The sequence below is a fragment of the Bufo gargarizans genome, chromosome 5 (assembly GCF_014858855.1).
Source record: "Bufo gargarizans isolate SCDJY-AF-19 chromosome 5, ASM1485885v1, whole genome shotgun sequence".
NCBI lineage: Eukaryota > Metazoa > Chordata > Amphibia > Anura > Bufonidae > Bufo > Bufo gargarizans.
The window spans coordinates 64,218,614-64,244,962 of record NC_058084.1 but is presented as its reverse complement, the minus strand read 5'-3'; positions in this window follow the sequence as shown (position 1 = coordinate 64,244,962).

Sequence of the window (26,349 nt, the reverse complement as noted above, 5' to 3'; positions counted from 1 at the left end):
CTATAATCAACGACATCTTTATCGGCCCTGACAATCTTGCACCTGCGTCACTGCTCCAAACATTGCAAAGGGTGAAATCACCACTGAAAATCTACACAAACAATAGACTTGTTTCCAATTCCACATTCAAAGTAATTTTGACTTCTCTTCGCAATGTGAGGACGGGTATATTTGATCTATTTCATTTATTGTTTCTGTGTGTTGGTAAAAGATATCGACAGTATCCCCCATTACAGTGACCTCTACAGCACCCCTCCCCTGAACAGTGAACTCCACAGCCCCTCACCCCTTAACACTGACCCCCCCCCCCACAGTGCCCCACCTCCTTAACCTTGACAGCAGCCCACCCCTTTAACAGTGAGTTTCACAGCACCCCACTTCCTTGACATTGACCTCCTAAGGGGACTGCCCCCTAAACAGTGACCTATACAGCACCCCACCCCTTAACACTGACCTCCATAAGGGACCATCCCCTTATTAATGTCCTCCACTGTTCTCTGCACCCTTAACAGTGACCTCACAGTACCCTGCGGACTTAAAAGGTACCTCCACAGCATCTGCCCCTTTAATAGTGACCCCTGCCCCCTTAACAGTGACCTCCACAGCGCCCTGCCCCTTTGAGGCTAGGGCTGCAAGACGACATGTGCCGAGCGACATTTTGTTGGACCATTGTCGCGCAACAATTTTTATAATGACAGGCTATGGTGTCGCACTGTGGCATGCTGCAACTGCGACACGACACGTGCAAAAAATCTATCCAAGATGGATTTTTCTGGGCCTGTCGCATCGCAGTCGCAGCATTTCGCAGCGCAACACCATAGACTATCATTATAAAAATTGTCGTGCGACATCAATGTCACAGTGTAGTTGCGCCCTATGTGTCGTGAAACATATTGTCGTCGTGTAGCCCTAGCCTAAAGCTGACCTACAGCAGTGAAGAAAAATGGCTGGGTTGTTATGGAAATCTGGAGTAAAACTATGTGTATGTGTAGACTAAGAGCCTGTGAGCTTCTATTGGCTGATAAGGGTAAGTGACATGTGACTGTGTATGGAAGTTGGGATTTGAAGGGAAAGACCTTGCAGGCTTGTATTGGCTAATGCAGGAAATTTTTGGGAAAATCTCAGGAACGGTACGTCCTAGAGAACTGAGACCCAGACACCCACCTTATGTACCTGTGTGCCAAATTTAGTGAAGATCAGTTCAGTCGTTTGGTCGCGCATAAAGAACAGATAGACCGATAGACAGACGTTGGGACAGAAACTAATTGTTATATAAATAAGAGTGTGGGGCTTTGCTCTGGTAGACAAGCTAGCGGACGCAGTATAGAGGCAATCACAAAGTCATTAACTTAAACAGTTCCGTGTTTTTTTCACACATAAGGAAAAACAAAATGACCGTTCACAGTCTTGGTGTTTGTTCACATCATGAAATGTCCATAGAATAAAATCTTCACCTGGTTAGCAGTTTTCCATCTGCAGTCCACAGCAGGCTTTAGGGGCCTGTTTCCCAGCATGCGGCTCTCACCCCCTTAGCACTGCACAAATTCTCAGGTCCCAAAACACAGAGACTCCCCAGCTTCTCTGTCAGATGGAGGATAAACCACACCCAGCTGCGACTGCTGGTTGGGTTTTATATAGGCCAAAAAAGACCCGGCCTGGAGCGTGGGAGCAGTCTCCCACCAAGCACTTTGGCTAATCCTTGTAAGAGCCAGCCCGGATCGGTTTTACAGCCATACTAACAACAAAACAGTGTCAGTCAGTTCTAGCGGCCACTGACACTTAAAACTACCAGCTCTTACCTCACCGAGGCCAGGAATCTTCCATCAATGACGGCCCCTTGCGCCTTCCTACAAAAGATATACACCACAATAGTGGTGCATTAAATTAGCAGATTTTGTGAGATGCCATTTTTGTGGCAATATCTGCAACCGACAGGCCCATCTCATTTATCATTTTCCGTGATTTTGCGTGAACACGCGCACGCATGCGCGCGCGTTCACAGCGACGTGCATCTAAGAAGTTGATCTACAGCCTGCCAGCAGCGATCATTCGCTGGCAGGCTGTAGATGCAATTTTTTTTTAACCCCAAAAAAGTATATTAGACGCTATTTTGTTAACAGCGTCTAATATACCTGCTACCTGGTCCTCTGGTGGTCCCTTTTGCTTGGATCGACCACCAGAGGACACAGGCTGATCTGTAAGTAGCACCAATCACCACACTACACTACAACCCCTCCTGTCACTTATTAACCCCTTATTAACCCCTGATCACCCCATATAGACTCCCTGATCACCCCCCTGTCATTGATCACCCCCCTGTAAGGCTCCATTCAGACGTCCGTATGTGTTCTGCGGATCCGCGGATCCGCAAAACACGGACACCGGCAATGTGCTTTCTGCATTTTGTGGATCCGCATTATGCGGATCCGCACATTGCCAGAACTATTTAGAAAATGCCTTTTCTTGTCCGCAATTGCGGACAAGAATAGGACATGTTCTATAGGCTTTACAAAACACCCAGTGTTCGCCCCCGATCAGGCCTGATCTTGTGCGCACACTTGCGTTTAGTCCGCCCCCCCCCCCCCGCCCCGCAGTGACAGAATTTTTTTTCTGATCACTGCAAAAACACCGTAAAATCGCTGCGGCGCTATAAAGATTACTTTTGAGGGGCATGGCGAGTTCATAGAAGATTTGGAATCCAAATGCGTAAAAATGCCCTGTAAAATCCTAAAGGTACTCATTTGAATTTGAGCCCCTTTGCGAATCTTGGCTGCAAAAAAGTGTCACACATGTGGTATCGCCGTACTCAGGAGAAGTAGGGCAATGTGTTTTGGGGTGTCTTTTTACATATACCCATGCTGGGTGAGAGAAATATCTCTGTAAAATGACAACTTTGTATAAAAAAATGGTAAAAGTTGTCTTTTACAGAGATATTTATCTCACCCAGCATGGGTATATGTAAAATACACCCCAAAACAGATTGCCCTACTTCTTCTGAGTACGGTGATACCACATGTGTGACACTTTTTTGCAGCCTAGGTGCGCAAAGGGGCCCAAATTCCAATGAGTACTTTTAGGATTTCACAGGGCATTTTTACGCATTTGGATTCCAAACTACTTCTCACGCTTTAGGGCCCCTAAAATGCCAGGACAGTATAAATACCCCACATGTGACCCCATTTTAGAAAGAAGACACCCCAAGGTATTCCGTGAGGGCTATGGTGAGTTCATGTAAAAAAACTAATTTTGTCACATGTTAGTGGAATATGAGATTTTGTAAGAAAAAAATAATAATAATTTCCGCTAACTTGTGACAAAAAATAAAAACTTCCATGAACTCACTATGCTCATCAGCGAATACCTTAGGGTGTCTACTTTCCGAAATGGTGTCATTTGTGGGGTGTTTCTACTGTCTGGGCATTGTAGAACCTCAGGAAACATGACAGGTGCTCAGAAAGTCAAAGTGTGTAAATTCATTTTTTTGCACCATAGTTTGTAAACGCTATAACTTTTACCCAAACCAATAAATATACACTTATTGCATTTTTTTTATCAAAGACATGTAGAACAATAAATTTAGAGAAAAATTTATATAGAAATGTAGTTTTAATAGAAAAATTTTACAACAGAAAGTGAAAAATGTTGTTTTTTTGCAAAAATTTCGGTCAATTTTGATTAATATCAAGAAAAGTTAAAATGTCAGCAGCAATGAAATACCACCAAATGAAAGAAAAGGAGGTAAAATTAATTTGGGTGGTAAGTTGTATGACCGAGCAATAAACCGTGAAAGTAGTGTAGTACAGAATTGTAAAAAGTGGTCTGGTCATTAAGGGGGTTTAAGCTAGGGGGGCTATAGTGGTTAAAACATTTTAATTGTAAACATTTTCTCATATGCAAAACATAAAATAGCAGCATTGCACATATACATCAGCACGTACCTCTCACATACAGGGCCTCCCGGTGACTTCTCCTCCAATATAGTTCTGTCATCATCTTCTCCATTCGGTCTGGACACTTCTCTCAGCCGCCTCGTCTCTGCAGAGTGTGACACACAGACATCTTAGTGTCCTCACTTTCCTATCATCATCCCCCAACCTGGAGTCCCCACAGTGTTATCCTGCTGCTCGCTGTGCCTCGGCCCCAATACCACAAATACTATCCTGAAGAAATGATAGTGCCCCTCATAGTCCCACCAATATTAATTCCCTTCTAGAATGCCCTCATTAGTAATACTGCCCCCTACACTGCCCCACATTAAGTAATATGCCCCCCACACTGCCTCACATTAAGTAATTTGCCCCCCACACTGCCTCACATTAAGTAATTTGCCCCCCACACTTCCCCACATTATGTCATTTCCCCCCCACACTGCCTCACATTATGTCATTTTCCCCCCACACTGCCTCACATTATGTCATTTGCTCCCCACACTGCCTCACATTATGTCATTTGCCCCCACATTATGTAATTTGCCCCTACACTGCCCCACATTAAGTAATTTGCCCCCCACACTGCCACACTGCCTCACATTATGTAATGTGCCCCCCACACTGCCTCCCATTATGTAATTTGCCCCCACATTATGTAATTTGCCCCTACACTGCCCCACATTAAGTAATTTGCCCCCCACACTGCCACACTGCCTCACATTATCTAATGTGCCCCCCACACTGCCTTACATTATGTAATTTGCCCCCACATTATGTAATTTGCCCCTACACTGCCCCACATTAAGTAATTTGCCCCCCACACTGCCACACTGCCTCACATTATGTAATGTGCCCCCCACACCGCCCCACATTAAGTAATATGCCCCCCACACTGCCTCACATTAAGTAATATGCCCCCCACACTTCCCCAAATTATGTCATTTCCCCCCCCCACACTGCCTCACATTATGTCATTTTCCCCCCACACTGCCTCACATTATGTCATTTGCTCTCCACACTGCCTCACATTATGTAATTTGCCCCCACATTATGTAATTTGCCCCTACACTGCCCCACATTAAGTAATTTGCCCCCCACACTGCCACACTGCCTCACATTATGTAATGTGCCCCCCACACTGCCCCACATTATGTAATTTTCCCCCACACTGCCTCACATTAATTTGCCCCCCCACACTAACCCACATTATGTAATTTGCCCCCCCACTAGATTTTCTTCAGACTGTGAGCTCAAGGGCATATACTTTAAGGAAGAGGGGGGGGGGGGGGGGTTGCTGTTGGTCTTTCTCTATAACATAAAATAAATTACCAATGAATTAACTCATCATCAATATCTTATTAACAAACCAATCATTAGACCAGCCATAAGCTCGGCTTAAACTACTGACTCAACTCGTCCGCTCACCTTATCAGTGAGCGACTTTTACCCACCGGAGCATGCCGCCTAAACAGGCGGCATGGGCCCCACCCCACCAACTGCTAATTCAATCATCGCCTGCAAGTTTAGGTTGAAAATATCCAAACCAATTGCTGACAAATGGATTTTATCTGAAAAATAGAGGCCGGGCAAACCACCTTCAAGGTCCACATGGCGAAAGGAGAATCCCCATACTAGCGGCATAAAACAAGCCATGATCCGATTAATTCGAATTCTGATCTTATCCAAGTACTTAAAATTTGGACAAGACAACCATAACAAACGATGAATCATTTCAGAAAAAACAAGACGGGCATCAGGAAACAACCGTCTCGTTCTGACCATAGTACTTTTCATGCGAAAGGCCAACTCAATAGTACTGAACTTTCCCACATCATTGCCTCCCGCATGAAAAATAATAACATCAGGATCAGGGTATAAAGAACACATTTCCAAAACTACATCCAACAAACCATCTGAACGCAAGCCCCTGACCCCGTTCCAATACACTCTAACAATGTCTGTAGACCAGGACAGGTTGTCACCGTACGACCTTTCCAAAGCTCTTCTATGGGCCCAATGCACGAACGAATGGCCGACGATCCATACGGTGAGTCCTGTAAAAGCTATAAACAAAAAAACATTAAACAATGATAAAATCAGGACGCACATATAGTTTAAAACGATTAGATGACCATCTACCAATATTCTTTATTATGGACGTACTCAAACCAGACTCCGCTGCCGACGTGGCAGCACCGATCCGAAAGGAATGCGATGTGAGGCGGAAAATCTCAAGTCCCAAATCCCTTAAGCATTTTGAAAGAACAGACCTGAACTGATACTGAGTCAATGGAGAAGCATTTGCATGAATAAAAATACCTGCTACCACCCACCGGCCTGACATGCCCATACCGAGATAACATTCTCACCGGACAAATAGAAACCGACCTGATCTTGTCCATACGAATCCAGGTACCCTTACCCAATTGATCTACTTTGGATGATGGAAGAAAAATTAAAACATAATTAACATGAATATGAACGTGCTGAGCCTCTAAGCCCAAACTTGACCTTCCATTCTTGGCAAACAACTCCCCAATTCTAAACGCACCAAAAATCATCCAAGCAAACCCTAGAAGTAGCGTGACACAAAGCCTCCAACAACACTGGTGAAATAGGACATCTATTGTCAGGAAAACAATTACCTCGCCTGTATCCTTTCAAAACCTGCTTGATCAGAAAATAATCTAAAACGGAAGGAGAACCTAAAATTCTAAGAAAAAAGGAAATCCCAGACAAAACTCTCAAAACTGTAGCATAAGCCAAACCTTCCTGAAATAATGCTAAGCAAAAAGCTAAAGCCGAAACTTCGCCACAGACATAAGGGGACCAACCTCTACCTTCAGCAAACCGACACCACCGACCCCAGGACCGACCGTAATCCAACCACGTTGCAGGAGCCACTGATGACTGCAAATACGACATGCCTAGGACCAAATCAGATTCCACAGATGCCCTGGGCATAGCTCCCCTTCTGGGTCGGCCCCTTTCGTCAGCCGATGAAATCTCTGAAACTGAAAACGTGACAAAGAATCAGCAATAGAGTTATCTATCCCAGGAACATGACGAGCCTTCAGCCAAATATTTAACTTTAAACACAAAAGAACTAAATGACGCAACAACTTAACTACCAACGGACACTTAGATGACAAACAATTAACTGCAAATAAAACACCCCTATTATCAGAATGCAAAATAATCTTTTTATTAGAGAAACAACTACCCCATAAAACCAAAGCCACCACAACAGGGAATAGTTCCAACAGAACAATATTCTTAGTGACCCCATTCGATACCCATGCCGGATGCCACTCTGCAGCACACCAATGCCCATTCCAATACGCACCGAAACCACACGAACCGGCAGCATCTGTAAATAAATCCAAAGATGAAGCCACAACAAAATCCTCCTGCCAAAATGACCTACCATTATACTGCTGAAAAAATTCCAACCAAACCACAAAATCCTCTTTAACCTCTCTGCACAACCGAACATGAAAAGCTGAATTCCTAATACCTGAAATTTTTTAAGACAATCTCCTACAAAATACTCGTCCCATCGGCATTACCCTACTAGCAAAAGCTAACATACCTAAAATCGACTGAATCTCTCTCACTGTAGCTTTATGCCTTTTTAATAAATCAGACAAAACTGTGCATATCTTGGCAACCTTATCCAATGGGAGACAACACACACCCTTTTCTGAATCAATGACTATTCCTAAATACTCTAAACGATTAACCGGGTAAATCGTCTTATCCACCGCTAGCGGAACACCGAACTCAGAACATACCGCAAAGAAGGACTCCAACAATTCAGAACATACATCAGAACCCGCTGGACCAACAAACAAAAAATCATCCAAGTAATGCGTAACTGCTCCTCGCATACATCTCTCCGAAACCGCCCATTCAAGAAAAGAAGAAAAAACTTCAAAATAAAAACATGATAAAGAACATCCCATAGGAAGACATTTATCAAAGTAAAACAAATCATTGGAAACCTAGAGAATTAAAGCATGAAGGATGGACCGGCAATAAACGAAAAGCGAACTGTATGTCCGCTTTTGCCATTAAAGCTCCTTTGCCACAACCCCGCACAAAATCTACAACAGAATCAAAGGTGGCATACTTAAAGGGGTTCTGCACCTTCATTTAACTGATGATCTATCCTCTGGATAGATCATCAGCTTTTGATCGGCGGGGGTCCGACACCCGGGACCCCCGCCGATCAGCTGTTTGAGAAGGCAGCGGCGCTCCAGCAGCGCCGCTGCCTTCTCACTATTTACCGCCGGGCCGCCGGCCCACTGACGTCACGACTTGTATCAACTAGAGTGGGCGCGGCTAAGCTCTGTTCACTTGAATGGAGCTTAGCTGCGCCCACTCTAGTTGATACAAGTCGTGACGTCAGTGGGCGGGCGGCCCGGCGGTAAACAGTGAGAAGGCAGCGGCGCTGCTGGAGCGCCGCTGCCTTCTCAAACAGCTGATTGGCGGGGGTCCCGGGTGTCAGACCCCCGCCGATCAGAAGCTGATGATCTATCCAGAGGATAGATCATCAGTTAAATGAAAGTGCAGAACCCCTTTAACAGAGCATAATGCTTTATCGATTTCATCATTCAACGACGCCCCATAAGGAAAGGACAAGTGGTGAATCAAACAATAAGCATTAGGCTCCTTCTTAGGTACCACCCCTAATGGAGAAAGGCGAAAATTAGCAAAAGGAGGAGAGGAAAAAGGACCTGCAATCCTACCTAAGGCCAATTCCTTTGCTAACTTGGACTGAACCACTGAAGGGAACTGATCAACAGAAGATAAATTATTGACCCATTCACAACCAGAGCCACAAAATGACGGTAACCGAAAACCAAAAGCAAAGTTATCCAGAAGCAACTCCGGCATCATTAAATTTGGGTAACGCTCGAGCCAAGGACGCATGTTCTCCAGCTTTACTGGCGTCCAAGCTCTTAGACACATACTCTTTTGTGGAAGGCTGGGCCGGCATGTTAGCTCTTTTATAACACTGAACCAGCGGGTGGCTACCTCCACAAAAAGCACACTCATGTCGGTGCTTGCAAGATGCAGGCCACTTACACTGCGATTCATTAAATGCAAAGCAAGTGCCTTTCCTAAATAACTGCGAATGCGAGGCTGACGGAGCTGCCTGCTGCCTCACAGTCGCAAAGGATCAACGCTGCGGCAACAATAAGTTCAGCCACAGACCAACATCCTTTGCACCCCAACGCATGCTAGGATACACCGACAGCCTCTGTCTGAAACCTTCATCATATATAAACCAACCAATTCCCCAAAAATTTTATACGCCTCTAACACATTATCTAAATGCTGAAAAAGGCCGGAACACTTCATAGGAAATTTCTCTCCCATCACGCTACAAAAAATACAGTAAGCTTGAAGCCAATTATTAAAAGTCCGTGGAATGGGACGCCTTCTATCTTCCTCAGACTTATCTTCCCGCTTCTCAAGCTTTGAAACAAAATCTTTAGAAGCGGGAAGAAGAGATAACATATCTACAAATTCATTTCTCCATATCTTCTCCTTCACCGACATGGAGAGATGAAAACCTAAAGGAGATAATTCACATGGCAATGTTTCTTTATAACACAATTCGGAAACACCTTTCCGTTTTGCAACTGGCCTTGGGAGAGATTCCTCACTATCCGAATCCCCACCCACCTCCTGACCGGAAAACCGCCAAGCGTCCAAAAAATCGCCTGTCACACCAGCTGGCTCAGGAGGCGGAGGAGGGGGGAGAAACAAAATTCTTTAAGGAGGAAAGCACAGAGGATAAGGAAGCAATCACAGAACTCAGACCACTGGTGCACTCACCACCCACAGAAGCAGAAGCCTGAACACCTGAAGAAGATCTAGGGAAATCCTGCAGCTGTGGTCCATCTTCCAGGCACGCACTCCCCCCGCGCTCAACACCTAAGTGGAGCTGCTGGGAAGAATGCTGCACAGGCCGCCGTCCTTCTCTGCGCCTTCCCCTTCTTCTTGACTGAACTGGAACGTTGGTGGCATCAGTGGAAGCTCTCCCAGCGCAGAGACCTCAGGAACAGGATCCAGACTCTGAAAACTGCAAGAGGAACGGAAATTCTGGTCCACGATTTCCGGGGACATCAATTCCTGCTGCACCGCCGACATCATCAAACTGCTGCTGCTTCCGGCGCCCTCATTAGCCAAGGCACTGCGTCTCTCCGGCCTCTTCCTCTCCTGACCAGACCTGCATGGGGAAGGAGAAAAACGGGTGCGCTGCCTCCTCTCTCACAGAAGAGCGCAGCGCAGGCAATATGAGGGAACACCCAAATCCTCAGCCACCATCTCAGACTGCTCCGCCACTGCTCCGCCGCCGCACCGGAACCGCCGACCACCACAGGGACCGCAGAAAGGGATGACATTTCAACCAGGCAGGACTCCAGCCAGGACGCAGTATCGCCATCTCCCGCGCGCCTCCGAAGTTCTGCGACGAAATCATCCATCATGAAAGGCAGCAGACAGGAACAGACCGCAAATCTCCAAAAGCAGCAAACGGGAACGGACAGCCAATCTTCACAGGAGAGCAGCAAAACCTCCCTCAGGTACTCGTTCTGACAGCCCTCAGCTGTCAAACTCCTCTTTTTATCACTCCAACCTGGTCCCAGCCCCAAAACTTCCACCCAATCCCGAACCTGTTGCTGGGTATCCCTACACAATTCTGCCCAGCAACCAATCCCATAGGTCCCTTCCTGACCCAATCACTGACCTCCCCTACTCTGCCCAGCAACCTTCCTATTCTTAGCCATAAACCTTATCTTTTTGGCAGGAAAAATTCCCGCCAAAATCTCCTAAGTAAAACCTCTGGGATGATTATAATCCCATGAGGATCCCTCCATATTTCATTTTCGGGATCCTAACATTTTATTGAATAACTCTGTGGCTATACTAAATTTTTAAATACATGCAATTACAAAAGTATTGAGATCCAGGTGCTGGTTTGAAAAATGTAGTGTCACGGGGCGCTGGCGATGCGCTCACTCTTCGCAGCGCCGATGGAGTGACAGCGCAGATTAAGCCTGAACACTGAACTGCTCAGCCATTTGGAGCAGGGTGAGTCATGTGACGCTGGCCACGTCACATGACCCCTGCTAGTCAGTATTTAAACAGGCAGCCTGCTTGCCACAGGTTGCCTATTATTTAGGTTCCACCTGTGATTTTTTCTGACCTGGCGTACTTACCTTCTGCTGATTCCCTGATAATCCTCTGCCTGCTCCTTGTGTACTTCGTTGCTCTTCTGGTATTGATTGACTCGGTCCGTTTATGTTCTGTTGTTTGTCTGGTCTGTCCTCCCTGCACTTATTCCAAGCTAGGGATTGCCATCCAGTTGTACCCTGTCATTAGGACTTGCGAGGCAAGTAGGCAGGCCCAGAGGTGAGGGTGGAGTGCAGTGGTCACTTCCTCCCCCCCCCCCTCCCGTGTGTGTACGCGACCGTTACATGTAGACATTTTTTCGTGGGCAACCTCTTTAAGATATACTGGATTCTGCCCATACTGCATTTCAATCCACTGCCTACTATAAAAAAGGTAGGAGCGTCTCCTTAGGAAAAATTAATTATAATCAATAACAAAGACTAAAACAACTAGACTGTGTAACAGTATTTATGATTAATCATAAGTAAACCAGTTATGGTTATCTACAATACATCTACAGTCCAAATTTTATTTTATTGTAGTGCTATTCAAAATAACAATGTAAAGAGGATAATAAGGTAAAATACATCCAATATCCCTGAGGCCACAAGTTAAAAAGATCAACAGGAAAACAAGATGTATTGAACCAGGAAAGTAGATTGAGCTCAAAAGCAATTACATGTTTTGTGGCAATTTCCTCCTAAATAAATACATTTTGTGATGATGCTTCAGGTTACTTACTTTTACATTTAACCTGAGGCTAAAGTTGCTACCGCAGTCACTTCACTTCATTCCTGTGTAGTTCATTATTTCTGGCTAGAATACTAAGCTGATATAATTGGGGATATTTATTGAAGCAGTAGGAATAATGCCTCTAACGATTTCTCAGAGGAGATTTTGTAAATAATGAATGGATCTGGACTGGGAATGGGGTCAGACAGCAGAAGGGTCCTGTGGAATAACAATATGTGGGCCCTTTCTCTATTCTGGTGCTGATTTGCTGAAAGCTCATCCAACAAGGCTCCCTAAAATATTTTCCAGGTACCAATATCTCTTGTAGATTTATTTTTTATGTGTGTTGCTATCCTTGATGCTCATCGGTTTGTTACCCCAGTCCATTGAGTTCCCTAGTCTTACCATATGAACTTTTCTTTCCTTGCACGGACATTTCTGATGAAAGCAAGAAGCAAAGAACATAAATGTTCTATGAACATAGGTTCTTAACCAGTGTAAACTGGGATTCCTTGGGCTGACCAAAATAAGTAATTCTGAGGGACCAGCCTCCATCTCTATAGTACATGTGCAAATCATCTTTTAAAGAATGGTGTAATTAGGAAATGTAAAAATGTGCCTGCATCCAACTCAAAAAAGCTGTAATGTCATGGCAACTAAGGGTCTCACCTCCACCTAAAAGGCAGTAAACAGAAGACAGTTTACAGGAAATGGGGGCGTTTCAGAGCTAGCTGAGCTCCTGAGCCTGATAGAAGCATTTCCTCTGCACACCTTTTGAAGAGCAGAGAAGTTCCAGTGTCGGTAAGTCTTAACTCCCCTCCTTATCAGCTTTCTGAGCTCCCTAGAAGAAAATATATAGGAAAGTCAGGTCACTGCATATAGTACTAGCCAATTCCATAAAAGAGAGATGCCCCCTACTTGTGGGAGAAATGCATCTATCTGTGCAAGTGAAACAGAGCATAATATGACTAAGGAATACATTTAAAGGGTTTTTGAAAGATTTTTTTTTACTGATGACCTATCGTCTGGATAGGTCATTAGTATCTGATTGGTGGAGGTTCCAACACCCGAGACTTCATGCTGATCAGCTGTTTTGCGAAGGCACAGGTGCTCCAGTGAGTACAGCTGTCTTTTCGCAGCTCACCAAGCTCAGCGCCACATATTGTATAGCAGCTGTGCTTGTTATCATGCTCAGTCCAAACATTACCCCTAAATGCAGAGGTACTAGTTACTTCATCATATCGGCCTACCATGGTACACTTGTGTTAATAAATCTCCTCCAGTTACAACATAGTAGAAATTCAATGCTGCACTCTTCCAGAAAAATAGGCCATTTCTGATCCCTTTCATAAAGGTTCAGCACGAGATGCCTGTTTGCAAATAGGCATCTAGCCAAAGTTATGAAAAAGTTATTAACTATTCAGATTAGTGCTTGAAAATCATTGCATGTCATGCCAAATCAGAGGCTGCTCAAAAAAAAACACATCTGTAGACAGCTGTTATCGGATATTTATCCTTACAGAGCTGGATATTAGTTTGCTGGATGAGGTGCCTTAAAGGGAACCTGTCACCGGGATTTTGTGTATAGAGCTGAGGACATGGGTTGCTAGATGGCCGCTAGCACAGCCGCAATATCCAGTCCCCATAGCTCTGTGTGCTTTTATTGTGTAAAGAAAACGATTTGATACATATGCAAATGAACCTGAGATGAGTCCTGTACGTGAGATGAGTCAGGGACAGGACTCATCTCAGGTTAATTTGCATATGTATCAAATCTTTTTTTTATACAATAATAGCACACAGAGCTATGGGAACTGGATATTGCAGATGTGCTAGCGGCCATCTAGCAACCCATGTCCTCAGCTCTATACCCAAAATCCCGGTGACAGGTTCCCTTTAAGATCAGCTTGGGGTAGAGGGTGCATTGGTTCAAACTCAGCGGGTATATGAAGACTTGACAGAAACTGTATTTAAAGAAAATGCACATCAGGCAAACTAGAGACTCTCTTAAAAGGAAGATGATATATCTGTAGACAGCTGTTTAGGGTTCTTACCCCTTGTCAGTACAGATAAGGATACTAGTTGCCTGGATGAGATGCCTGAGAAGCATCTCAGAGTAGGAGGGGTATGAGTTCTCATCTAGTCGGTAGACAAAGATCATTTACAGGAAATGCTCCATGGGTTTAGCTCATGTCGCTGTTTGTTTCTCCAAAAGAAAGAATGAGCTACCTATAGACATCTGTTCGGGTGCCTCTTTCTTTTTTTACATACTGTTTCCCTTGAGGCTTTGGCTGTAAATAAAACTTTATACACCCAAATGAGTCTCTTTAATGAGAATCAGAATCCCCTCACCCTACATCTAGATCAGTGCATGCGAGAGACTCTAAGATATCATATCTAGTGTTGGGCGAGCATGCTCGGCCGAACACTTTTTTACTCGAGCATCGGGATACTCGGCCGAACGCCGCATGCGCTTGAGTATCCTCCCCGCATGTTTGCTGACTGCTACGCAGCCAATAAACGTGCGCGGAGGTACTGGCACTCACTGTAATTCCATAGCTGTGTTGGCTACTGGCATTACAGTGATTGGCTGGCCGGAACGTGTCATCGGGTGCTATATAGCACCCGATGACACTTGGTTCGGCTCAGTCTTGGGGAGAGCTGCAGCAGAAGGAACAGATAGTGTAGGGAAAGGAATTGGTTTGTTTTTTAGGCAGGGTTTACTAGTGAAAGGTGTTAGAGACCCAAAAGTCCTTTTAAGGAATATTGTTTTGTTTTATCTGACTGCCATATATAGCATTAGCGCAACCTGCGCTAAATTGCGTGCAATTGTTTGGCCGCTGCTGACAGTGACACAACCTCTGCTACATCTGTTGTGTTACATTTCCGCTGTAAAATTCAGCGCAGTTGTTTGGCTGCTGGTTACAGCGACATTACCTGCGCTACATCTCCTGTGTAACGTTAGAGCATCCGAAGTATCAGTGACATTCAGTGTAATTTTTTCGCCGCTGGTGACAGCGACATTACCTGTGTTACATCTCCTGTATAACGTTTACCCATCCTAAACATCAGTGACAGTCACTCTAATTTTTTCGCTGCTGGTGGCAGCGACATTACCTATGCTACATCTCCTGTATAAGGCTTGCCCGTATTAAATATCAATGACATTCACTCAAATTTTTTTGCTGCTGCTGGCAGCAACATTACCTGTGCTACATCGCCTGTATAACGTTTGCCCATCCTAAATATCAGTGACATTCAGTCTAATTTATTTGCACATACACTTGCAAAACCATACTTGCAAGCATATATCACATTTAAAATGAAGAAGGCAAGCAGTAAGGGACGGGGAAGTGGCCGTGATGCTGACGGTGCACGTAGAGGCCGTGGCCCTGGGCATGGTGAAACTGTGCCTGCTGCCAGAGCACAAGAAACACACTCATCCACGATACCTAGCTTTATGTCCCAGTTTGCAGGGCGGAGCAGGACACCACTCTCAATGTCACACCAGTGCGACCAGGTGGTCAGTTGGATTGCAGCAGATAATGCTTCCAGTCGGTTAAGCACCACCCTGTCTTCCACAAAGTCCAGTCTCAGTAGCCAAAAGTCTGGTCAACAGAATCCTTACCCTGATACTCCTTCCTCCCACCATGGAGAGTCTTGGCAAACAAGTGATGCCACACTCGGATATTCAGAAAAGCTCTTTTCATAGCCATTCTTTGATTTGGGCCTCTCGACACGCCCACTGGAAGAGGGAAATGAGGATATATTGTGCCCTGATTCCCAAACTCTTGAGCATCCACAGTCACAAGAAGATGACGGTGGGGAACAGCAATTAGTGTCTCAAGAGGTTGATGATGAGGATGAGACACAGTTGTCAATAAGTGAGGTTCTTATTAGGTCAACAAGTCAGGAGGATGACCAGAGTGAGGAAGTGGAAGAGGATGTCGTGGACGCTAAAGGCGCGGACCCAACCTCGGGAGAAGGCAGGCCACACCAAACAGGCCCCGGAGCACCCCTTTGCAGAAACCTCTCTTTCCAAGGGGTAGGTGTTCCGCAGCCTGGCGCTTTTTTGAGGAAAGTGCGGACGATAAAAGAATTGTCATTTGCAACCTGGGCCGTACCAAAATGAGCAGGGGCGTGAACACTAGCAACCTCACTAGCACCAGCATGATCCGCCACATGGCATCAAAACACCCTAATAGGTGGGCCAAACGCCTGGGTCCACAATCAGTGTTTGCGGGTCACACCACTACCTCCTCTTCCCCTGTGTCACGTGTTGGCCAACCCCCTGTCCAAGACGCAGGCTCGGATGCCTCCCGCGCTGCACCTGGACCTTCGCAAGCACCATCAGTTAGCACATCCACTTCTGTGTCACAGCACAACGTACAGATGTTCATACCCCAGGCCTTTGAATGAAAGAGCAAATAACCAGCCACCCATCCACAGGCTATAGTACTAAATGCACACATTTCCAAATTGCTGGCCTTGGAAATGATGCCATTTAGGCTTGTGGACACTGAAGCTATCCGCCGCCACTATTTTTCCCGGTGTGCTGTCCCCACCTTACACCAGCATGCGTCCAGTAACATCACCCGTGCCCTGACCAACGCAGTTATTGGGAAGGTCCACTTAACGACTGAAACATGAACAAGTGCTTTTGGCCAGGGAAGCTACATTTCCCTGACGGCACACTGGGTGAACGTTATGGAGGCCGGGAGCGAGTCATACCCTGGGATGGCACAGGTGCTACCGATGCAAGGATTGCGGACCCTACTTCTATTAGGATTTCCGCCACCACCTATATTAGTGGCTGCAACCCCCCCTTCTCCTCCTCCACCTTCTCCTCCACTTCCACCTCTGAATTCTTATCTTGCAGCACAAGTCAGCCATCAGTAGCTGGAAGCAGTGTAGCACTGCAGTGGGGAAGCGTCACCAGGCCGTGCTGAAACTAATTTGCTTAGGTGACAAACAGCACACAGCCGCAGAGATGTGGCAGGGTATAAGGGAACAAACTGAGCTGTGGCTCTCGCCACTCAACCTAAAACCAGGCATGGTTGTGTCTGATAATGGCCGTAACTTGGTTATGGCTTTGGAGCTCGGCAAGCCTACAGACTTACCATGCCTAGCCCACATGTTCAACTTAGTGGTTTAGCGGTTTCTCAAAACCTACCCCACTTTGCCTGAGTTACTGGTGAAAGTGCGCCGCATGTGTGCCAATTTCCGAAAGTCATCTACAGATGCCGCCGGTCTGGCTTGCCGCCGACTGTTGTGTGACGTGAGCACGCGCTGGAACTCCACGTTCCACATGTTGTCCAGGCTTTGTGAGCAGCAGAGGGCAGTAGTGGAATACCAGCTGCAACATGGTCATCACCTTTACAGTCAGCTTCCGCTCCTCACAAGCGACAAGTGGGCATGGATGTCTGACCTCTGTGAGGTTTTACGCAACTGTGAGGAATCAACACAGATAGTGAGCAGCGATAATGCTATTATCAGCGTAACCATCCCATTTCTGTGTCTTATGAAACGCTCGCTGCTCGCTGCTCACACGCTTTGCATGTGGAAGAGGTGGAAATGGGGGAAGACAGTACACAGGGTGATAGCCAGACCGCTCTCAGTTCGTCTTCTCAGCGTGAATTGAATGATGATGATGAGGAGGAGGAGCAGGAGACGGTTGCCTCCACTACTGAGGGTAGCACCCATAGCAGGTTTATTCCATCTGTTCAGCGTGGATCGGTCAAAGAGGAGGAAGAGGATGAGGAGATTGAGAGTAATTCTCCTGATGAGGACAGCGAAGTCTTGTCTGTTGGGACTCTGGCACACATGGCTGACTTTATGTTATGCTGCCTTTTCCTTGACCCTCGCGTTATACACATTTTTGCCAACGCCGATTACTGGTTGTTTACCCTTCTTGACCTCCACTACAAAGAGAACTTCTCATCTCTCATTCCTGTGTTGGAGAGGACTAGCAAAATGGTGCAATACCAGAAGGTCCTTGTGGAAAAATTGCTCCAAAAATTTCCAGCTGACAACGCTGGCGGCAGAGTACATAGTACCTTGGGCAACCGAGGAGGGGAGACGAGGGGAACACACAGCAGTTCCAACAGAGGCAGGTCAACACTCTCCAAGGCCTGGGACAGTTTCATGACTCCCCACCAGCATCCTCACCCTGATGCGCGGCCTAGTGTCACAAGGAGAGAAAAGTTTTGGAAGATGGTGAAGGAGTACGTAGCAGACCGTGTCAGTGTCCTCAATGATTCCTCTGTGCCTTACAACTATTGAGTGTCCAAGCTTGACATGTGGCACAAACTGGCACTCTATGCCTTGGAGGTGCTGGCTTGCCCTGCCGCCAGCATTTTGTCAGAGCGGGTATTTAGTGCTGCTGGGGGCATAATAACTGATAAGCGCATCCGACAGTCAACTGAAAATGCTGACAGGTTGACTCTTATAAAAATGAACAAGGCCTGGATTGCCCCTGACTTCTTTACTCCACCAGAGGAAAGCGGCTGAACATAAAAGCACTTTAAATGTGGCTTTTATGGTGCATTAAATTCCCATGCGCCCCTTCCACCACAAAAAAGGGTATATGGTTCAATCTTAATTTTTTTGTCCTCTTCCTCCTCCATCATATCAACATGCTTATTAGGCTGCCCTCGCTACTAATGTTTTAGAGGGTCACCAACAGGCCCTTGCCCATAATGTTTTAGATGGTCAGCTCTGCAGCAGGCCCTTGCCCCTAATGTTTTAGATGGTCAGATTAGCATCAGACCCTCACCCCTAATGTTTTAGATGGTCAGCTCAGCAGCAAACCTTCACCCCTAATGTTTTAGATGGTCAGATCAGCAGCATATCCTCATCCCTAATGTTTTAGATGGTCAGATCAGCAGCAGACCCTCACCCCTAATGTTTTAGATGGTCAGCTCAGCAGTAAACCCTCACCCCTAATTTTTTAGATGGTCAGCCCAGCAGCAGACCTTCACCCCTAATTTTTTAGACGGTCAGATCATAAGCATGCCCTTGCCCGTAATGTTTTAGAGGGTCACCAGCAGGCCCTTGCTCCTAATGCTTTTGAGGGTCACCAGCAGGCCATCAATCATAATTTTTCAAGGGTGTGTATGATGCCCTACTTTATGTGTAAAATAGGGTGTATTGGAGTGCTGATTCCTTGTAATCTTTGGCAGCCCCTTCACTTAGTGCATAGGCTTTATGAGTGTAGGAGTCCCACTACCTGAACAATTGTACCACAATGTGAATGAGGCCCTCCTTTAGGTAATATACAGGTTGTATCGGAGTGCTTCTTCCTTGTAATTTTTGGCAGCACTTGCACTTTATATACAAGTAAATATACAGGAAAAATGTTTCCTAACAATTTTTCCTCTAAAATCGATTTTATCTTCGGTTTTGTGTGTATTATTGTCAGTCTGTAAAAGTGGCGTACTACTCGGACAACATCGTTCCCGGCAGCGACCTGGGAGTCCAAGATGCATCCAGACATCCTCCCCATGCTGTTCCCAAACCATTTCAGTGGTGTTTCCCTCAATTTCTGACCTTTTCCTATGAACCAGACACCCTCCTCTCATCAGAGCAGAGGGTGCCTGGTTTAATGCTCGGGTTCTCCCGTTGATTTCCATTGTGCTCGGGTGCTCTGTAGAGCACCCGAGCATCCCAAAGTGTTCAACTCGAGCACCCGAGCACTTTGGTTCTCGATCAACACTAATCATATCCTTTTTTCCTATTGTGGACAGCTGTTTTGGGACATATTCCTTTTTTACATACCATTTTTTCCCCACGGAGAATCGCCTTTAAATAAAACTCCATACACTCAAATGAATCTTTTCAATGAAAATTAGAGTTGACCCCTTCCTTCTTAAGGATGGATCTTATGGAGAGAGCAAACTAGTCTTTAAGATGGACTGACCTTCCCATCGATGGGGCATTGGGCATAGACTTGTAAAACTGATTGAGTTCCCCCTGTGCTGCAAAACCACTGAAGCAGAACTGTAGTTGTCGAGTGAAGTTCTCAGGGAGTCTGCCTTTGACAAGTGGGAAGAGAGTGGCCTTTAGATGTCATAACCATTTTTCTTCCTTAGGAAAAAGATTAAAATCTTTCTTGTGCTTTCATAGACGTATTCTGCATAGATATTCTATTAGACATATCTTCAGTAATTATGAATTGGGTACAATACTTATAGTTACTGATGATGCAGATGTGATCCTAGTTTGGCCAACAGCTGAACAAGTAATCATAGTTATTGTTTTTTTTTTCCAGACATTCTTTTGACTTGTCCTAGGAACCACGTGGATACATTGTATTGGCAAAAGGTAGATTATTACGTTTCCCACACAACCGGGGAAAGCTTTGAAATCAAAACTGTTATTCTATTTAGAAAACACAGACACGGATTTGTTGCTCAGCTCCACACAGCGTGAAACCAATTAAAAGCCACTCACAAAGTGAAAGGAGCAGAATGGAAAGTCATAAGGTCATAATGTTAAACAGCACAGAGTGTTCAGACTAATGCCAAGAATACACATGCAACTGAGAAGCCTTTGATCAATGTGATTGAAGAACAACATTACTTCAAATCAAGCTAATTATGTTTCAATAGATTGCATTTGAATTTATGGAAAAGTAGAACTAGAACATAATACACTGTATTAATACAACCTCTGCAGAGCACCCACCAGCAGTGAGGTTCACAAGCTTCTTCCGACTGTCGACAAAACTCACTCAGATGTTCTGTGTCTCTAGCAATAATAATGTCTTCAGTAACAATAATTCCCCCTATAGTCCCACAAGTAATAATAATGCCCCATATAGTGTCTCCAGAAATAATGGCTCACATGGCCAGTTTTCAACTGCATTGCCGTCCAGATAGTGATACAGTTGAATTCAGGAGGGGGAACTTGTGGCTTCACTTAGTAGAGTTCAGCTCCCAAGCTCCTGGCACCCAATACACGTGTCCTTGGGTAAATATGGTCCTGACTCTCATTGAAGACTGTGTGTCCCTCTGGGGCCACACTGCTGTACTGACATTGGTAAAGCTGGACATTATTTGCAATGTTTGCTCCACACACTTATTTAAACAGCAGTCGTGTTATAGCTGACTATAGACTATGCCTCACCTTAAAGGGGTTTTCAGTTTTAGGGAAACCCCTACTTGTTCAAAGGACCATTTGACAATAAGCTGAAACATAATATTGCAGTGCCAACGCTGCCAAAGTGCCGGTAACCTGTTCAGCAAAACGCTCGTCCACTGCCAGACTTGATGCTAATCACCCAGTTTAGCAAGAACAGGGGTATGGAAGCATTACCCTTAAAAACCCCTTTCACTCAGTAGGGTCCTATTAACAGTGTAATAGCCACTTCAATATGAGCAATCCCACTCAGGATCCGAAAGTAAGTCACCTTGATTGGTCCCTGCTGATAGGATGGAATCCTAGGTTGTACTTACAGGGTAGCTGCCAGCAGGTAGAGCAAGCAGGTAGAATAGTTGTACTAGCTAGAGTGAGAGGGGAAAAACATCAAAGCCAAATTGGCAACCAGTATCCACAACAGAGACAAGCCAGGTCAAACCAAGAGACAAACATCACAGTAACAAAAGGCAAAAGAGTACTAAAGAAATGGTCACAGATTATAGAAAGTAGAAAATTCTATGAAAAAGCCAAAAAAGTAGTCAGGTAAATGAACTGGTTCAATAAGCATAAGTGTAGTTACAAAATGCAAAAAGAGACAAACCAGGAGATTTTAAGTAGAGAACAGATCTAACTGATTGGCTCTAAAATCAAGCCCCTCCTGTCCTCTGTGCTCCATTTCAGGTCCTGGAACTTATGAACTTGTTACAGCTCTCAGTATACGCCTTCTCCTGCTTCTTTTCCTGGCTTCAGGAGCAGAATCAGGCAAGGCTGTTACAATTACCTTTAGAGACTTCCAGTAATGAGCTGTAATCAGTGGGGAAATGTGCCCCTGGGTGTTTAATTTCCTCTGCATTGGAATCAATAGGGAAATTAAGTATTACACAGTGACAATTCAAATCTGTGTAATGCAGGACAGAATGTGTTCTCCTTTGTAAGAACTTTGCAGTCTGGCCTAGAGATTGAGATTCTGACCAGTAATTCAGGAGTAATTCAGAATTGCCTTATAGGCTATAAGAAAACATTTCTATATTAGTTTGTCCTTTTAAGCAACCGTCAGTTTTCTCTTGAGAGAAGTTCATGACAACCATAGCACTGGGTATGAAAGTCTGCCAGATGCAGTCATCATGAGAGTGAGCAGACATCATTGCCACAGGTTGACTATGAGTGGACTACAGATTATTCTGAGGTAGCCTTGCTTCATCTTTTTTGTACACTATTGTTTCTAGTGAATTGTAAAGTGGTAGAACTATGTTTTTATCATGTTGCTCTATGTTCCTCGTGATTAGAGTTGAGCGAACACCTGGATGTTCGGGTTCGAGAAGTTCAGCCGAACTTCCCGAAAATGTTCGGGTTCGGGATCCGAACCCGAACCCCATTGAAGTCAATGGGGACCCGAACTTTTCGGCACTAAAAAGGCTGTAAAACAGCCCAGGAAAGGGCTAGAGGGCTGCAAAAGGCAGCAACATGTAGGTAAATCCCCTGCAAACAAATGTGGATAGGGAAATGAATTAAAATAAAAATTAAATAAATAAAAATTAACCAAAATCAATTGGAGAGAGGTCCCATAGCAGAGAATCTGGCTTCACGTCACCCACCACTGGAACAGTCCATTCTCAGATATTTAGGCCCCGGCACCCAGGCAGAGGAGAGAGGTCCCGTAACAGAGAATCTGGCTTCATGTCAGCAGAGAATCAGTCTTCATATCATAGCAGAGAATCAGGCTTCACGTCACCCACCACTGCAACAGTCAATTTTCATAAATTTAGGCCCAGCACCCAGGCAGAGGAGAGAGGTCCCGTAACAGACAATCTGGCTTCATGTCAGCAGAGAATCAGTCTTCATATCATAGCAGAGAATCAGGCTTCACGTCACCCACCACTGCAACAGTCCATTTTCATAAATTTAGGCCCAGCACCCAGGCAGAGGAGAGAGGTCCCGTAACAGACAATCTGGCTTCATGTCAGCAGAGAATCAGTCTTCATATCATAGCAGAGAATCAGGCTTCACGTCACCCACCACTGCAACAGTCCATTTTCATAAATTTAGGCCCAGCACCCAGGCAGAGGAGAGAGGTCCCGTAACAGAGGATCTGGCTTCATGTCAGCAGAGAATCAGTCTGCATGTCATAGCAGAGAATCAGGCTTCACGTCAGCCACCAATGCAACAGTCCATTGTCAGATATTTAGGCCCAGCACCCAGGCAGAGGAGAGAGGTCCCGTAACAGAGGATCTGGCTTCATGTCAGCAGAGAATCAGTCTGCATGTCATAGCAGAGAATCAGGCTTCACGTCACCCAACATTGGAACAGTCCATTGGCATATATTTAGGCCCCGGCACCCAGACAGAGGAGAGGTTCATTCAACTTTGGGTAGCCTCGCAATATAATGGTAAAATGAAAATAAAAATAGGATTGAATGAGGAAGTGCCCTGGAGTACAATAATATATGGTTAAGGGGAGGTAGTTAATGTCTAATCTGCACAAGGGATGGACAGGTCCTGTGGGATCCATGCCTGGTTCATTTTTATGAATGTCAGCTTGTCCACATTGGCTGTAGACAGGCGGCTGCGTTTGTCTGTAATGACGCCCCCTGCCGAGCTGAATACACGTTCAGACAAAACGCTGCCCGCCGGGCAGGCCAGCACCTCCAAGGCATAAAAGGCTAGCTCTGGCCACGTGGACAATTTAGAGACCCAGAAGTTTAATGGGGCCGAACCATCAGTCAGTACGTGGAGGGGTGTGCACACGTACTGTTCCACCATGTTAGTGAAATGTTGCCTCCTGCTAACACGTTGCGTATCAGGTGGTGGTGCAGTTAGCTGTGGCGTGTTGACAAAAGTTTTCCACATCTCTGCCATGCTAACCCTGCCCTCAGAGGAGCTGGCCGTGACACAGCTGCCTTGGCGACCTCTTGCTCCTCCTCTGCCTTGGCCTTGGGCTTCCACTTGTTCCCCTGTGACATTTGGGAATGCTCTCAGTAGCGCGTCTACCAACGTGCGCTTGTACTTGCGCATCTTCCTATCACGCTCCAGTGCAGGAAGTAAGGTGGGCACATTGTCTTTGTACTGTGGATCCAGCAGGGTGGCAACCCAGTAGTCCGCACACGTTAAAATGTGGGCAACTCTGCTGTCGTTGCGCAGGCACTGCAGCATGTAGTCACTCATGTGTGCCAGGCTGCCCAGGGGTAAGGACAAGCTGTCCTCTGTGGGAGGCGTATCGTCATCGTCCTGCCTTTCACCCCAGCCACGCACCAGTGATGGGCCCGAGCTGCGTTGGGTGCCACCCCGCTGTGACCATGCTTCATCCTCATCCTCCTCCACCTCCTCTTCATCCTCGTCCTCCTCGTCCTCCAGTAGTGGGCCCTGGCTGGCCACATTTGTACCTGGCCTCTGCTGTTGCCAAAAACCTCCCTCTGAGTCACTTCGAAGAGACTGGCCTTAAAGTGCTAAAAATGACCCCTCTTCCTCCTCCTCCTCCTCCTGGGCCACCTCCTCTTCCATCATCGCCCTAAGTGTTTTCTAAAGGAGACATAGAAGTGGTATTGTAACGCTGATAACGGCGTCATTGCCACTGGCCATGTTGGTGGAGTACTTGAAACAGCGCAACAGGGCACACAGGTCTTGCATGGAGGCCCAGTCATTGGTGGTGAAGTGGTGCTGTTCTGTAGTGCGACTGACCCGTGCGTGCTGCAGCTGAAACTCCACTATGGCCTGCTGCTGCTCGCACAGTCTGTCCAGCATGTGCAAGGTGGAGTTCCACCTGGTGGGCACGTCGCATATGAGGCGGTGAGCGGGAAGGCCGAAGTTACGCTGTAGCGCAGACAGGCGAGCAGCAGCAGGATGTGAACGCCGGAAGCGCGAACAGACGGCCCGCACTGTATGCAGCAGCTCTGACATGTCGGGGTAGTTGTGAATGAACTTCTGCACCACCAAATTCAGCACATGCGCCAAGCAAGGGATGTGCGTCAAACCGGCTAGTCCCAGAGCTGCAACGAGATTTCGCCCATTATCACACACCACCAGGCCGGGCTTGAGGCTCACCGGCTGCAACCACTCGTCGGTCTGTTGTTCTATACCCTGCTACAACTCCTGTGCGGTGTGGGGCCTGTCCCCCAAACTATGAGTTTCAGAATGGCCTGCTGATGTTTACCCCGGGCTGTGCTGAAGTTGGTGGTGAAGGTGTGTGGCTGACTGGATGAGCAGGTGGAAGAAGAGGAGGAGGAAGCCGAGTAGGAGGAGGTGGCAACAGGAGGCAAAGAATGTTGCCCTGTGATCCTTGGCGGCGGAAGGACGTGCGCCAAACATCTCTCCGCCTGGGGCCCAGCTGCCACTACATTTACCCAGTGTGCAGTTAGGGAGATATAGCATCCCTGGCCGTGCTTACTGGTCCACGTATCTGTGGTTAGGTGGACCTTGCCACAGATGGCGTTGCGCAGTGCACACTTGATTTTATCGGATACTTGGTTGTGCAGGGAAGGCACGGCTCTCTTGGAGAAGTAGTGGCGGCTGGGAACAACATACTGTGGGACAGCAAGCGACATGAGCTGTTTGAAGCTGTCTGTGTCCACCAGCCTAAATGACAGCATTTCATAGGCCAGTAGTTTAGAAATGCTGGCATTCAGGGCCAGGGATCGAGGGTGGCTAGGTGGGAATTTACGCTTTCTCTCAAATGTTTGTGAGATGGAGAGCTGAACGCTGCCGTGTGACATGGTTGAGATGCTTGGTGACGGAGGTGGTGGTGGTACATCCCCTGTTTGCTGGGCGGCAGGTGCCAACGTTCCTCCAGAGGCGGAGGAAGAGGCCGAGGCGGCAGCAGCAGAAGAGGCCGAGGCGGCAGCAGCAGAAGAGGTAGCAGGGGGAGCCTGAGTGACTTCCTTGGTTTTAAGGTGTTTACTCCACTGCAGTTCATGCTTTGCATGCAGGTGCCTGGTCATGCAAGTTGTGCTAAGGTTCAGAACGTTAATGCCTCGCTTCAGGCTCTGATGGCATAGCGTGCAAACCACTCGGGTCTTGTCGTCAGCACATTGTTTGAAGAAGTGCCATGCCAGGGAACTCCTTGAAGCTGCCTTTGGGGTGCTCGGTCCCAGATGGCGGCGGTCAGTAGCAGGCGGAGTCTCTTGGCGGCGGGTGTTCTGCTTTTGCCCACTGCTCCCTCTTTTGCTACGCTGTTGGCTCGGTCTCACCACTGCCTCTTCCTCCGAACTGTGAAAGTCAGTGGCACGACCTTCATTCCATGTGGGGTCTAGGACCTCATCGTCCCCTGCATTGTCTTCCACCCAGTCTTGATCCCTGACCTCCTGTTCAGTCTGCACACTGCAGAAAGACGCAGCAGTTGGCACCTGTGTTTCGTCATCATCAGAGACATGCTG